The sequence below is a fragment of the Salmo trutta genome, unplaced genomic scaffold, assembly GCF_901001165.1.
Source record: "Salmo trutta unplaced genomic scaffold, fSalTru1.1, whole genome shotgun sequence".
In the NCBI taxonomy this organism is placed as follows: domain Eukaryota; kingdom Metazoa; phylum Chordata; class Actinopteri; order Salmoniformes; family Salmonidae; genus Salmo; species Salmo trutta.
This window is the reverse complement of record NW_021822842.1, coordinates 62501-75000: the sequence shown is the minus strand read 5'-3', so window position 1 is coordinate 75000 and position 12500 is coordinate 62501. Positions and strand designations below refer to the sequence as shown.

At 45.7% G+C, this 12500-nt stretch overlaps 23 non-coding genes across 23 annotated transcripts in view; all 23 read right to left on the bottom strand.

Moving 5' to 3' along the window:
• The window catches only part of LOC115185300 (5S ribosomal RNA), a 119-nt gene extending 23 nt beyond the window's left edge, over nt 1–96 (bottom strand). The window contains exon 1 of the ribosomal RNA XR_003874993.1: nt 1–96. This exon is cut by the window's left edge and continues 23 nt beyond it. This is a non-coding gene — a ribosomal RNA (5S ribosomal RNA).
• Nucleotides 97–257: 161 nt separating this feature from the next.
• Nucleotides 258–376, bottom strand: LOC115185265 (5S ribosomal RNA). Its single transcript, XR_003874959.1, has one exon. It is a non-coding gene; the product is annotated as a 5S ribosomal RNA (ribosomal RNA).
• A 161-nt stretch (nt 377–537) lies between these two features.
• Nucleotides 538–656, bottom strand: LOC115185261 (5S ribosomal RNA). The gene has a single exon (XR_003874955.1). It is a non-coding gene; the product is annotated as a 5S ribosomal RNA (ribosomal RNA).
• A 161-nt stretch (nt 657–817) lies between these two features.
• On the bottom strand, nt 818–936 carry LOC115185298 (5S ribosomal RNA). Its single transcript, XR_003874991.1, has one exon. It is a non-coding gene; the product is annotated as a 5S ribosomal RNA (ribosomal RNA).
• A 161-nt stretch (nt 937–1097) lies between these two features.
• Nucleotides 1098–1216, bottom strand: LOC115185254 (5S ribosomal RNA). Its single transcript, XR_003874948.1, has one exon. It is a non-coding gene; the product is annotated as a 5S ribosomal RNA (ribosomal RNA).
• A 161-nt stretch (nt 1217–1377) lies between these two features.
• Nucleotides 1378–1496, bottom strand: LOC115185292 (5S ribosomal RNA). Its single transcript, XR_003874985.1, has one exon. It is a non-coding gene; the product is annotated as a 5S ribosomal RNA (ribosomal RNA).
• Nucleotides 1497–1657: 161 nt separating this feature from the next.
• Nucleotides 1658–1776, bottom strand: LOC115185260 (5S ribosomal RNA). The gene has a single exon (XR_003874954.1). It is a non-coding gene; the product is annotated as a 5S ribosomal RNA (ribosomal RNA).
• Nucleotides 1777–1937: 161 nt separating this feature from the next.
• On the bottom strand, nt 1938–2056 carry LOC115185373 (5S ribosomal RNA). Its single transcript, XR_003875063.1, has one exon. It is a non-coding gene; the product is annotated as a 5S ribosomal RNA (ribosomal RNA).
• A 161-nt stretch (nt 2057–2217) lies between these two features.
• LOC115185241 (5S ribosomal RNA) lies at nt 2218–2336 on the bottom strand. The gene has a single exon (XR_003874937.1). It is a non-coding gene; the product is annotated as a 5S ribosomal RNA (ribosomal RNA).
• A 161-nt stretch (nt 2337–2497) lies between these two features.
• Nucleotides 2498–2616, bottom strand: LOC115185307 (5S ribosomal RNA). Its single transcript, XR_003875000.1, has one exon. It is a non-coding gene; the product is annotated as a 5S ribosomal RNA (ribosomal RNA).
• A 161-nt stretch (nt 2617–2777) lies between these two features.
• On the bottom strand, nt 2778–2896 carry LOC115185229 (5S ribosomal RNA). The gene has a single exon (XR_003874926.1). It is a non-coding gene; the product is annotated as a 5S ribosomal RNA (ribosomal RNA).
• A 161-nt stretch (nt 2897–3057) lies between these two features.
• Nucleotides 3058–3176, bottom strand: LOC115185306 (5S ribosomal RNA). The gene has a single exon (XR_003874999.1). It is a non-coding gene; the product is annotated as a 5S ribosomal RNA (ribosomal RNA).
• Nucleotides 3177–3337: 161 nt separating this feature from the next.
• On the bottom strand, nt 3338–3456 carry LOC115185467 (5S ribosomal RNA). The gene has a single exon (XR_003875135.1). It is a non-coding gene; the product is annotated as a 5S ribosomal RNA (ribosomal RNA).
• A 161-nt stretch (nt 3457–3617) lies between these two features.
• LOC115185285 (5S ribosomal RNA) lies at nt 3618–3736 on the bottom strand. The gene has a single exon (XR_003874978.1). It is a non-coding gene; the product is annotated as a 5S ribosomal RNA (ribosomal RNA).
• Nucleotides 3737–3897: 161 nt separating this feature from the next.
• LOC115185259 (5S ribosomal RNA) lies at nt 3898–4016 on the bottom strand. The gene has a single exon (XR_003874953.1). It is a non-coding gene; the product is annotated as a 5S ribosomal RNA (ribosomal RNA).
• A 161-nt stretch (nt 4017–4177) lies between these two features.
• LOC115185289 (5S ribosomal RNA) lies at nt 4178–4296 on the bottom strand. Its single transcript, XR_003874982.1, has one exon. It is a non-coding gene; the product is annotated as a 5S ribosomal RNA (ribosomal RNA).
• Nucleotides 4297–4457: 161 nt separating this feature from the next.
• Nucleotides 4458–4576, bottom strand: LOC115185258 (5S ribosomal RNA). Its single transcript, XR_003874952.1, has one exon. It is a non-coding gene; the product is annotated as a 5S ribosomal RNA (ribosomal RNA).
• Nucleotides 4577–4737: 161 nt separating this feature from the next.
• LOC115185359 (5S ribosomal RNA) lies at nt 4738–4856 on the bottom strand. Its single transcript, XR_003875050.1, has one exon. It is a non-coding gene; the product is annotated as a 5S ribosomal RNA (ribosomal RNA).
• Nucleotides 4857–5017: 161 nt separating this feature from the next.
• LOC115185349 (5S ribosomal RNA) lies at nt 5018–5136 on the bottom strand. The gene has a single exon (XR_003875040.1). It is a non-coding gene; the product is annotated as a 5S ribosomal RNA (ribosomal RNA).
• Nucleotides 5137–11170: 6034 nt separating this feature from the next.
• On the bottom strand, nt 11171–11289 carry LOC115185257 (5S ribosomal RNA). Its single transcript, XR_003874951.1, has one exon. It is a non-coding gene; the product is annotated as a 5S ribosomal RNA (ribosomal RNA).
• A 161-nt stretch (nt 11290–11450) lies between these two features.
• Nucleotides 11451–11569, bottom strand: LOC115185256 (5S ribosomal RNA). The gene has a single exon (XR_003874950.1). It is a non-coding gene; the product is annotated as a 5S ribosomal RNA (ribosomal RNA).
• Nucleotides 11570–11730: 161 nt separating this feature from the next.
• On the bottom strand, nt 11731–11849 carry LOC115185255 (5S ribosomal RNA). Its single transcript, XR_003874949.1, has one exon. It is a non-coding gene; the product is annotated as a 5S ribosomal RNA (ribosomal RNA).
• A 161-nt stretch (nt 11850–12010) lies between these two features.
• LOC115185358 (5S ribosomal RNA) lies at nt 12011–12129 on the bottom strand. The gene has a single exon (XR_003875049.1). It is a non-coding gene; the product is annotated as a 5S ribosomal RNA (ribosomal RNA).
• Between the last annotated feature and the right edge of the window lie 371 nt (nt 12130–12500).

Here is a 12500-nt window from a genome sequence, read left to right as displayed (position 1 = left end):
AGGCGGTCTCCCATCCAAGTACTAACCAGGCCCGACCCTGCTTAGCTTCCGAGATCAGACGAGATCGGGCGTACTCAGGCTGGTATGGCCGTAAATGATAAACAACCTCTTGGTACAACATATATAGTCAAAGTGAGTCTGATAAACAGACTGCATTTTTCAGCAGGAAGCTGCATTTAGTCAATTCATCATTAAATGCTTACTACAAGGCAGTGTTGCTGATGAAATAGTGTAAGAGCACACCCTCGTGGACAAAAAGCTTACAGCACCTGGTATTCCCAGGCGGTCTCCCATCCAAGTACTAACCAGGCCCAACCCTGCTTAGCTTCCGAGATCAGACGAGATCGGGCGTACCCAGGCTGGTATGGCCGTAAACGATAAACAATCTCTTGGTACAACATATATAGTCAAAGTGAGTCTGATAAACAGACTGCATTTTGCAGCAGGAAGCTGCATTTAGTCAATTCATCATTAAATGCTTACTACAAGGCAGTGTTGCTGATGAAATAGTGTAAGAGCACACCCTCGTGGACAAAAAGCTTACAGCACCTGGTATTCCCAGGCGGTCTCCCATCCAAGTACTAACCAGGCCCGACCCTGCTTAGCTTCCGAGATCAGACGAGATCGGGCGTACCCAGGCTGGTATGGCCGTAAACGATAAACAACCTCTTGGTACAACATATATAGTCAAAGTGAGTCTGATAAACAGACTGCATTTTTCAGCAGGAAGCTGCATTTAGTCAATTCATCATTAAATGCTTACTACAAGGCAGTGTTGCTGATGAAATAGTGTAAGAGCACACCCTCGTGGACAAAAAGCTTACAGCACCTGGTATTCCCAGGCGGTCTCCCATCCAAGTACTAACCAGGCCCGACCCTGCTTAGCTTCCGAGATCAGACGAGATCGGGCGTACTCAGGCTGGTATGGCCGTAAATGATAAACAACCTCTTGGTACAACATATATAGTCAAAGTGAGTCTGATAAACAGACTGCATTTTTCAGCAGGAAGCTGCATTTAGTCAATTCATCATTAAATGCTTACTACAAGGCAGTGTTGCTGATGAAATAGTGTAAGAGCACACCCTCGTGGACAAAAAGCTTACAGCACCTGGTATTCCCAGGCGGTCTCCCATCCAAGTACTAACCAGGCCCAACCCTGCTTAGCTTCCGAGATCAGACGAGATCGGGCGTACCCAGGCTGGTATGGCCGTAAACAATAAACAATCTCTTGGTACAACATATATAGTCAAAGTGAGTCTGATAAACAGACTGCATTTTGCAGCAGGAAGCTGCATTTAGTCAATTCATCATTAAATGCTTACTACAAGGCAGTGTTGCTGATGAAATAGTGTAAGAGCACACCCGCGTGGACAAAAAGCTTACAGCACCTGGTATTCCCAGGCGGTCTCCCATCCAAGTACTAACCAGGCCCGACCCTGCTTAGCTTCCGAGATCAGACGAGATCGGGCGTACCCAGGCTGGTATGGCCGTAAAAGATAAACAACCTCTTGGTACAACATATATAGTCAAAGTGAGTCTGATAAACAGACTGCATTTTTCAGCAGGAAGCTGCATTTAGTCAATTCATCATTAAATGCTTACTACAAGGCAGTGTTGCTGATGAAATAGTGTAAGAGCACACCCTCGTGGACAAAAAGCTTACAGCACCTGGTATTCCCAGGCGGTCTCCCATCCAAGTACTAACCAGGCCCGACCCTGCTTAGCTTCCGAGATCAGACGAGATCGGGCGTACCCAGGCTGGTATGGCCGTAAACGATAAACAATCTCTTGGTACAACATATATAGTCAAAGTGAGTCTGATAAACAGACTGCATTTTGCAGCAGGAAGCTGCATTTAGTCAATTCATCATTAAATGCTTACTACAAGGCAGTGTTGCTGATGAAATAGTGTAAGAGCACACCCTCGTGGACAAAAAGCTTACAGCACCTGGTATTCCCAGGCGGTCTCCCATCCAAGTACTAACCAGGCCCGACCCTGCTTAGCTTCCAAGATCAGACGAGATCGGGCGTACCCAGGCTGGTATGGCCGTAAATGATAAACAACCTCTTGGTACAACATATATAGTCAAAGTGAGTCTGATAAACAGACTGCATTTTTCAGCAGGAAGCTGCATTTAGTCAATTCATCATTAAATGCTTACTACAAGGCAGTGTTGCTGATGAAATAGTGTAAGAGCACACCCTCGTGGACAAAAAGCTTACAGCACCTGGTATTCCCAGGCGGTCTCCCATCCAAGTACTAACCAGGCCCAACCCTGCTTAGCTTCCGAGATCAGACGAGATCGGGCGTACCCAGGCTGGTATGGCCGTAAACGATAAACAATCTCTTGGTACAACATATATAGTCAAAGTGAGTCTGATAAACAGACTGCATTTTGCAGCAGGAAGCTGCATTTAGTCAATTCATCATTAAATGCTTACTACAAGGCAGTGTTGCTGATGAAATAGTGTAAGAGCACACCCTCGTGGACAAAAAGCTTACAGCACCTGGTATTCCCAGGCGGTCTCCCATCCAAGTACTAACCAGGCCCGACCCTGCTTAGCTTCCGAGATCAGACGAGATCGGGCGTACCCAGGCTGGTATGGCCGTAAATGATAAACAACCTCTTGGTACAACATATATAGTCAAAGTGAGTCTGATAAACAGACTGCATTTTTCAGCAGGAAGCTGCATTTAGTCAATTCATCATTAAATGCTTACTACAAGGCAGTGTTGCTGATGAAATAGTGTAAGAGCACACCCTCGTGGACAAAAAGCTTACAGCACCTGGTATTCCCAGGCGGTCTCCCATCCAAGTACTAACCAGGCCCAACCCTGCTTAGCTTCCGAGATCAGACGAGATCGGGCGTACCCAGGCTGGTATGGCCGTAAACGATAAACAATCTCTTGGTACAACATATATAGTCAAAGTGAGTCTGATAAACAGACTGCATTTTGCAGCAGGAAGCTGCATTTAGTCAATTCATCATTAAATGCTTACTACAAGGCAGTGTTGCTGATGAAATAGTGTAAGAGCACACCCTCGTGGACAAAAAGCTTACAGCACCTGGTATTCCCAGGCGGTCTCCCATCCAAGTACTAACCAGGCCCGACCCTGCTTAGCTTCCGAGATCAGACGAGATCGGGCGTACCCAGGCTGGTATGGCCGTAAATGATAAACAATCTCTTGGTACAACATATATAGTCAAAGTGAGTCTGATAAACAGACTGCATTTTTCAGCAGGAAGCTGCATTTAGTCAATTCATCATTAAATGCTTACTACAAGGCAGTGTTGCTGATGAAATAGTGTAAGAGCACACCCTCGTGGACAAAAAGCTTACAGCACCTGGTATTCCCAGGCGGTCTCCCATCCAAGTACTAACCAGGCCCAACCCTGCTTAGCTTCCGAGATCAGACGAGATCGGGCGTACCCAGGCTGGTATGGCCGTAAACGATAAACAATCTCTTGGTACAACATATATAGTCAAAGTGAGTCTGATAAACAGACTGCATTTTGCAGCAGGAAGCTGCATTTAGTCAATTCATCATTAAATGCTTACTACAAGGCAGTGTTGCTGATGAAATAGTGTAAGAGCACACCCTCGTGGACAAAAAGCTTACAGCACCTGGTATTCCCAGGCGGTCTCCCATCCAAGTACTAACCAGGCCCGACCCTGTTTAGCTTCCGAGATCAGACGAGATCGGGCGTACCCAGGCTGGTATGGCCGTAAACGATAAACAATCTCTTGGTACAACATATATAGTCAAAGTGAGTCTGATAAACAGACTGCATTTTGCAGCAGGAAGCTGCATTTAGTCAATTCATCATTAAATGCTTACTACAAGGCAGTGTTGCTGATGAAATAGTGTAAGAGCACACCCTCGTGGACAAAAAGCTTACAGCACCTGGTATTCCCAGGCGGTCTCCCATCCAAGTACTAACCAGGCCCGACCCTGCTTAGCTTCCGAGATCAGACGAGATCGGGCGTACCCAGGCTGGTATGGCCGTAAACGATAAACAATCTCTTGGTACAACATATATAGTCAAAGTGAGTCTGATAAACAGACTGCATTTTGCAGCAGGAAGCTGCATTTAGTCAATTCATCATTAAATGCTTACTACAAGGCAGTGTTGCTGATGAAATAGTGTAAGAGCACACCCGCGTGGACAAAAAGCTTACAGCACCTGGTATTCCCAGGCGGTCTCCCATCCAAGTACTAACCAGGCCCGACCCTGCTTAGCTTCCGAGATCAGACGAGATCAGGCGTACCCAGGCTGGTATGGCCGTAAACGATAAACAACCTCTTGGTACAACATATATAGTCAAAGTGAGTCTGATAAACAGACTGCATTTTTCAGCAGGAAGCTGCATTTAGTCAATTCATCATTAAATGCTTACTACAAGGCAGTGTTGCTGATGAAATAGTGTAAGAGCACACCCTCGTGGACAAGAAGCTTACAGCACCTGGTATTCCCAGGCGGTCTCCCATCCAAGTACTAACCAGGCCCGACCCTGCTTAGCTTCCGAGATCAGACGAGATCGGGCGTACCCAGGCTGGTATGGCCGTAAACGATAAACAATCTCTTGGTACAACATATATAGTCAAAGTGAGTCTGATAAACAGACTGCATTTTGCAGCAGGAAGCTGCATTTAGTCAATTCATCATTAAATGCTTACTACAAGGCAGTGTTGCTGATGAAATAGTGTAAGAGCACACCCTCGTGGACAAAAAGGTTACAGCACCTGGTATTCCCAGGCGGTCTCCCATCCAAGTACTAACCAGGCCCGACCCTGCTTAGCTTCCGAGATCAGACGAGATCGGGCGTACCCAGGCTGGTATGGCCGTAAATGATAAACAACCTCTTGGTACAACATATATAGTCAAAGTGAGTCTGATAAACAGACTGCATTTTTCAGCAGGAAGCTGCATTTAGTCAATTCATCATTAAATGCTTACTACAAGGCAGTGTTGCTGATGAAATAGTGTAAGAGCACACCCTCGTGGACAAAAAGCTTACAGCACCTGGTATTCCCAGGCGGTCTCCCATCCAAGTACTAACCAGGACCGACCCTGCTTAGCTTCCGAGATCAGACGAGATCGGGCGTACCCAGGCTGGTATGGCCGTAAACGATAAACAATCTCTTGGTACAACATATATAGTCAAAGTGAGTCTGATAAACAGACTGCATTTTGCAGCAGGAAGCTGCATTTAGTCAATTCATCATTAAATCCTTACTACAAGGCAGTGTTGCTGATGAAATAGTGTAAGAGCACACCCTCGTGGACAAAAAGCTTACAGCACCTGGTATTCCCAGGCGGTCTCCCATCCAAGTACTAACCAGGCCCGACCCTGCTTAGCTTCCGAGATCAGACGAGATCGGGCGTACCTTTTTTTTTTTTTTTTTTTATTATAAAAATCTTATTTTACAATTTTTCAATTCAATATGCAAAACCTTCAATCAACACAAGACTAAACATCGGTAGGCATCCAATTTTACCCACTATCAAATAAAACCAAACAAAATAAAAATTCCAAACCAACTTCATACAAACATTACATACAAGACTAAGATAAAACAAATTCCATGAAATTAGAGAGGTTAAAAGCAACCCCCTATCAAATAAAAACTAAGAAATTCTCAAAAACAATTTTTTTAAATGATTGATGATATCTCTCCAAAACTTTGCACATCAAAACCCATACACCAAACCTCCATCCTCCCCCACAGCAATGAATCCACAATCCTTCACAAACACACTTTCAAAATCCTTCTGCCTAGACCTATGCATCAATCCCACATCCTTCTTGACCATACCTTCAAACACCTTCCACACTGTCACCCTCTTGCCCTCAAACCTTGCCAAGTTCCTCCTCGAATATACAGCATACCTTGCATGTGACAGCATAAAATTCAATAATTCAATATTCACCCCCTTCACATGCTGACACACTCCAAACAATACCAAACACCTCCAATCCACCCCTCCTATTAACTCTACTCCCCAGTACCTTTCTAGCATGTCCCTCAACCTCACATAGAACCCAGCTACCTCGACACACTCAAACATCATGTGCATCAGATTTTCATCCATAACTCTACATACGTCACACACACGAGACACTGACCTGTCTACCTGATGTAACACCACCTTGGTAAACACCCGATTGTGCCTCAACATAAAATCAAAATGTGTACATTCAAGACTGTTGAGCCTCACTACCATCTTCTCCCACAACCGCTCCACATCCAACCCTGGAAACACTTGCCTCCACACTTTCTCAGATGCAGGCGCCTTGACCTTCCTGGTAAGAAGAGCCCAGTAGAAGGCCCTCACCTTGGTAGAGGATAAGGCTTGCACAGACTCCCCACATTTCACCTGCATCTCAGGCAAAGTCTCTAATACCCCCTTACTCATGTGATTGTCCAGCAGCCTCACCCACTCCCTTGGAAAACACTCCTTTATCCTCTCATACATTCTCAACACCGTCCCTTTCCTGACATCCTCATCTACACTCCAGACAGTATCTAATATCGCCTGATCAGGCAGGAACCCCGGCACCACCTCATACCTAAAGTCCCTCACTCTTATCATACCTGCCCTCATAAGCACCTTACTCTCCAGCATCTTTCCCTCAGATTGCAGCAATGGGTTCATAAAAACCGGTAGATTCAAAATCACCCCAATAGAGTCACACTCATAGCTAACCTGCGGTAAAAACTCTGCCCAGGCCCTGAACACCTCCTGATAAAAGGCAGGCACCTCTGCATACATGCTAGGCTTTAAACACATTAACAACCCATAATCTCCGCATCCTCCACTCCTATGCAACCAATGTCTGAAAAACTCCTTCCACCCCTGACCCTCCTCCCCGTACAAAAACTGTTTCACTCTCTTAACCCGTATGGCTTTTAACTTAACCTCCAGATCTACTAATCTCAACCCACCCCTATCATAATCTGCTATCATCACATCATGAGCAATTTTCACACCCTTCCCACCCCACAGGAACCCAGACACTACATTATTAATTTCCTTCAGAGCCCATACAGGCATGTCCAGAACCCCTAAAGTATATACACATTTTGACATCAACAGAGCATTCACCACCACCACTTTCCCCCTCAATTTTAATTTCCTTTGTTTCCAGTAATTCAAGGTCGACTTCATTTTATTAATCACCCCTGTCCAAGTAAAGTCTCTCGCCTCCAGCTCATCTACCCCAATATTCACACCCAAAATTCTCAAATGTTCTGTAACAGTCTTAAAAGGAATGTTACTTGTAGACACAACCGTATCAGAAACGCATAACATTTCAGATTTTTCAACATTCACCTTAGCCCCAGAAGCTCTCCCATACACATCAAAACACTTCATCAGACAATTCACACTCCCTCCATCCCGCACAGTACAGGTGGTATCATCAGCGTAATGATGCAGCACACTAACGCCACCCCCCGGCAGGTCTACTCCATGCACTCCTCTATCACGCTTAACAAAAGCAGCCAAAGGCTCAACTGATATGCTGTACAGCAAAGCAGACAGTGGACAACCCTGCCTAACAGACCTGCCCAGGGGAAAGGGATCAGTCAGCACACCATTACACTTAACGACACTGCTAGCTGACCCATACAAAAGCTTCACCCATTCTTTTATACGAGGCCCAAACCCAAATTTTGCCATGGTCTCTAACAGGAACCGATGCTCCACCCGATCAAAGGCTTTATTCAGATCCATACAGAGCACCACCCCACCCACATCCCCCATATGCCTCACTACATCCCGGATAGTGCAGAGGGTGTCAACTATATCCCTCCCCGGTACCCCATAGGCCTGAGTAGGTGCTATAATGCTACCCATCACCTTTTTCAACCTATTGGCCATTACCTTAGCCAGCACCTTATTGTCAGAGTTCAAAAGGGTTATCGGTCTGTAGTTCTCAAGTTTCAGTCGACTTCCCTTCCTTTTGTACACCACATTCAACACCCCCAAAGCTAATGATTCTGGGACTTCCCTCCTCTCCTCCATACACTCAAATACACGCAGCATCAGTGGGGCTATTATGTCACTAAACTCACGGTAAAACTCTGCAGTCAGACCATCTGAACCTGGGCTCTTATTCAAATTCAGGCCTAAGATTGCAGCTTTAACCTCTGCCAATGTAAAATCGGCATCACACATCTCCACATCATCAGTTGACACCCTTACCTCCACTGCTTCTAGCACACTTCTCATACACACCTCATCCACCCCGCCTGAAGTAAATAAACCTTTATAAAAAGAATGCACTGTATTCAAAATACCTTCCAAATCTGTCACCCTCTCCCCCCGCTCATTTAAAAGCTCAGTTAGAAAACTCCTTTCCTGCTTCCGCCTTTCTAACCCCAGAAAAAAAGCAGTACTCCTCTCCCCCTCCACTACATACTGCGCTCTACTCCTCACCACTGCCCCCATACACCTATGCCTCTCTAAGACCTTCAACTCCTCCCGCAGCCTCAGGTAATCTGCAATATCATATCCTGGACAATTTTCTATCTTTTCTAACTCAAATATCAGGTGGGACTTAAGAATCCTCTCTTCCCTCCTTCTTACCACACTAGCCTGTCTTGCACAATATATTGCCAGCCGCTTGAACTCCCCTTTTAAACCTTCCCACCACACACACACATCAGACTCAAACAGAGGATCTGACATGGCCTCATTCACACACTCTTTCACTGCTCACTTAAACCCCTCATCCTTCAGCAGACTGGCATTAAGACACCACAACCCCCCCACCCTCCCCTCCCTCGACGCACCCAGCCGGAAAAGCAGAGCATCATGGTCACTAAAAAATGTGTGGGAATACTCTACCCCCACAACCAAGTTCGCAACCGCTCTATGAGCAAGACACAAATCTATGCGTGACTGCCTGAGCTCTCCCCTCACCACTTGTCTGCGAGAGAACACCCGCTTATCTGGATTCCTCTCCCTCCATATATCCACCAAATCCTCATCCTGCATTACCTTTAATAGTGCGCCACGAGAAGAGTCAGAGCCAAAATGTGCGCTACTTGAGGCATCCAACCTATCCATCCATACATTAAAATCTCCAACAAGCAGACAGTTTCTCCCACATAATCCCCCCATAGACATAAACAAAACCCTTCTCTCAATTTCAGTATTAGGAGCATACACATTGTACAATGAATAATCCACACCTTTAAACGTGAAACCCACTCCCACCATTCGACCTTCATTATCAGCACATAACAAACTTAAATTAGACACAACATCTTGTTTAACCAAAATAGCTACTCCACATGCACGCACAGTACCATTACTCACGTACATTTGTCCATTCCATCGCTGTCTTACGTTATCCATATACGGCTCAGTCCAGTGAGTCTCCTGAAGACATAATATGTCTGCACAGAAAGCTTCCAACACCAGCTCTAGCTTTTCTTTGCTACGAAGTCCATTGGTGTTGATAGAGACAACTCTCACCATAACGGATACATAGAGGAGGAAATCAATCCAGTCCGTCATGATAGATCTTTTACCCTTTTCTTCTTCTTGGCTATCAGGTTCTTTTTATTATCCCTCCGCTCAGATTGTATAAACTCCATCTCTTCCCCCGTCATCTCTTCTCCAGACCCTTTACGCTTGTAAGAATCATCCCGAGCAGGAGCCATCTCCTGAGAAGAGCCTCCCGGGACTACAGACACCTTCGGGTTCTCCACCGCACCCCCAGAATCCGAAGCCAATGCCGCTCCAGTTGCTTCTCCCGTACACCCCGCTACCCCCTCCTCTCCACCAGGAACGCCCTCCATCTCCACACCGTCTAGGCTTGAACTGATATCCTTCCCCTTGGAGACCTCCTTTCCCACAGGACATGGCCCCTTCTCTTCTTCATCCTCCGACTGCCTCTGGTCTTCTTCATCCTCCATCCGTCTCTGGGACTCCTCCCCCATCCTCATTTCCTCCCCAGATTCCTCCATCTCGCTCTCCTCCACACCATCCCCGCTGATTACCTGATTTGACAATCCAGGAGCTCCATCACCCTGGGTACAGGAGCACTGCCTAACACTCCTCCCGCAACCAACACAACCGCGTTCTCTTCTCCCATTACACTCTCTTGCGTAATGCCCCTGCTCACCACACTTATGACAGGCAAAATCAGGGCAATCACGTAGAACGTGTCCTGGCTGAATACAAAGTCTGCAAACCTTGACCTGACGGTCGTGTATCACTCTGAAATACTCTGTCCCTTCCAACGTCTCAAATTTGGTCGAATATGGCAGCGAGCGCACAGTGTCTGTGAATTTCACTTTACAGAAGCGCGTACCATCTGCAACTTCTGTCCCCGGCCAGAAGCGCCTCTTCACTGGTGACACCGCAGACACACCCCATGCTCTAAGCCGTTCCAGGATGACCTCGTCTGTTATGTACACTGGAAGGTTTAAGAAAGATACGACCATTTCATCAAGTGATAGATCCTTAGCCATGATACGGCAGTTCCGAATTTTAAAACCATCGATCAGCTTTTCTTTTCCTCTCACACTTGACAATGTCACTTCATATCGATTTTCGGCTTTGAACCGACATCCGCACACCAGTCCACAAACTTCCTTAATCCCGCTCAATAACTCCATCATAGTAATTTTTTCTTCACCCATAATTTCCACAGCAACTGTTAAGGTCTTTTCATAATTTTGCGTCTGTCTAATTGTAGAACCATTATCTATATTTCCTTTGCTCGTCATTCTTTTGTCTGCATGGGTCGAAGCCATTGTATCCAAAACGACTGGAGGAAAGTCCCCCAAACAGCAATATGCTGCCGGGGAACACAACCAAACAAATGCTCAAACTTATTCAATAAACAAAAATGAGATTGAACTAAAAACCACCAAGAAATCAAACAAAACACTCTGGAGCAAACACTCAACCTTAGCTCAATCAGCAACACCTGTCTCACTCTCCAGCACAGGAAGGGCGTACCCAGGCTGGTATGGCCGTAAACGATAAACAACCTCTTGGTACAACATATATAGTCAAAGTGAGTCTGATAAACAGACTGCATTTTTCAGCAGGAAGCTGCATTTAGTCAATTCATCATTAAATGCTTACTACAAGGCAGTGTTGCTGATGAAATAGTGTAAGAGCACACCCTCGTGGACAAAAAGCTTACAGCACCTGGTATTCCCAGGCGGTCTCCCATCCAAGTACTAACCAGGCCCGACCCTGCTTAGCTTCCGAGATCAGACGAGATCGGGCGTACCCAGGCTGGTATGGCCGTAAACGATAAACAATCTCTTGGTACAACATATATAGTCAAAGTGAGTCTGATAAACAGACTGCATTTTGCAGCAGGAAGCTGCATTTAGTCAATTCATCATTAAATGCTTACTACAAGGCAGTGTTGCTGATGAAATAGTGTAAGAGCACACCCTCGTGGACAAAAAGCTTACAGCACCTGGTATTCCCAGGCGGTCTCCCATCCAAGTACTAACCAGGCCCGACCCTGCTTAGCTTCCGAGATCAGACGAGATCGGGCGTACCCAGGCTGGTATGGCCGTAAACGATAAACAATCTCTTGGTACAACATATATAGTCAAAGTGAGTCTGATAAACAGACTGCATTTTGCAGCAGGAAGCTGCATTTAGTCAATTCATCATTAAATGCTTACTACAAGGCAGTGTTGCTGATGAAATAGTGTAAGAGCACACCCTCGTGGACAAAAAGCTTACAGCACCTGGTATTCCCAGGCGGTCTCCCATCCAAGTACTAACCAGGCCCGACCCTGCTTAGCTTCCGAGATCAGACGAGATCGGGCGTACCCAGGCTGGTATGGCCGTAAACGATAAACAATCTCTTGGTACAACATATATAGTCAAAGTGAGTCTGATAAACAGACTGCATTTTGCAGCAGGAAGCTGCATTTAGTCAATTCATCATTAAATGCTTACTACAAGGCAGTGTTGCTGATGAAATAGTGTAAGAGCACACCCTCGTGGACAAAAAGCTTACAGCACCTGGTATTCCCAGGCGGTCTCCCATCCAAGTACTAACCAGGACCGACCCTGCTTAGCTTCCGAGATCAGACGAGATCGGGAGTACCCAGGCTGGTATGGCCGTAAACGATAAACAATCTCTTGGTACAACATATATAGTCAAAGTGAGTCTGATAAACAGACATTGCATTTTCACCAATTAGATAAGCAGCTTGAACTTTGTGTCACTGAAAAAGTAGAAGAAATTACAAACACTGTAGCCATCACTTTATAGCACAGGTAGTTGGATAAAATACAAACTTTATTCCTTTTCATCATTTGAACAGGGTAAGGGAGCACAAAGCACACACAAGCTGCATTCAGCAACAATGTTATTATTTGTCTTATAAATACAAGGCAGATGCTAACTGACAACACACGGAACTTTGATCCTATTAAAAAGGCAGGAAGCTGCATTTAGTCAATTCATCATTAAATGCTTACTACAAGGCAGTGTTGC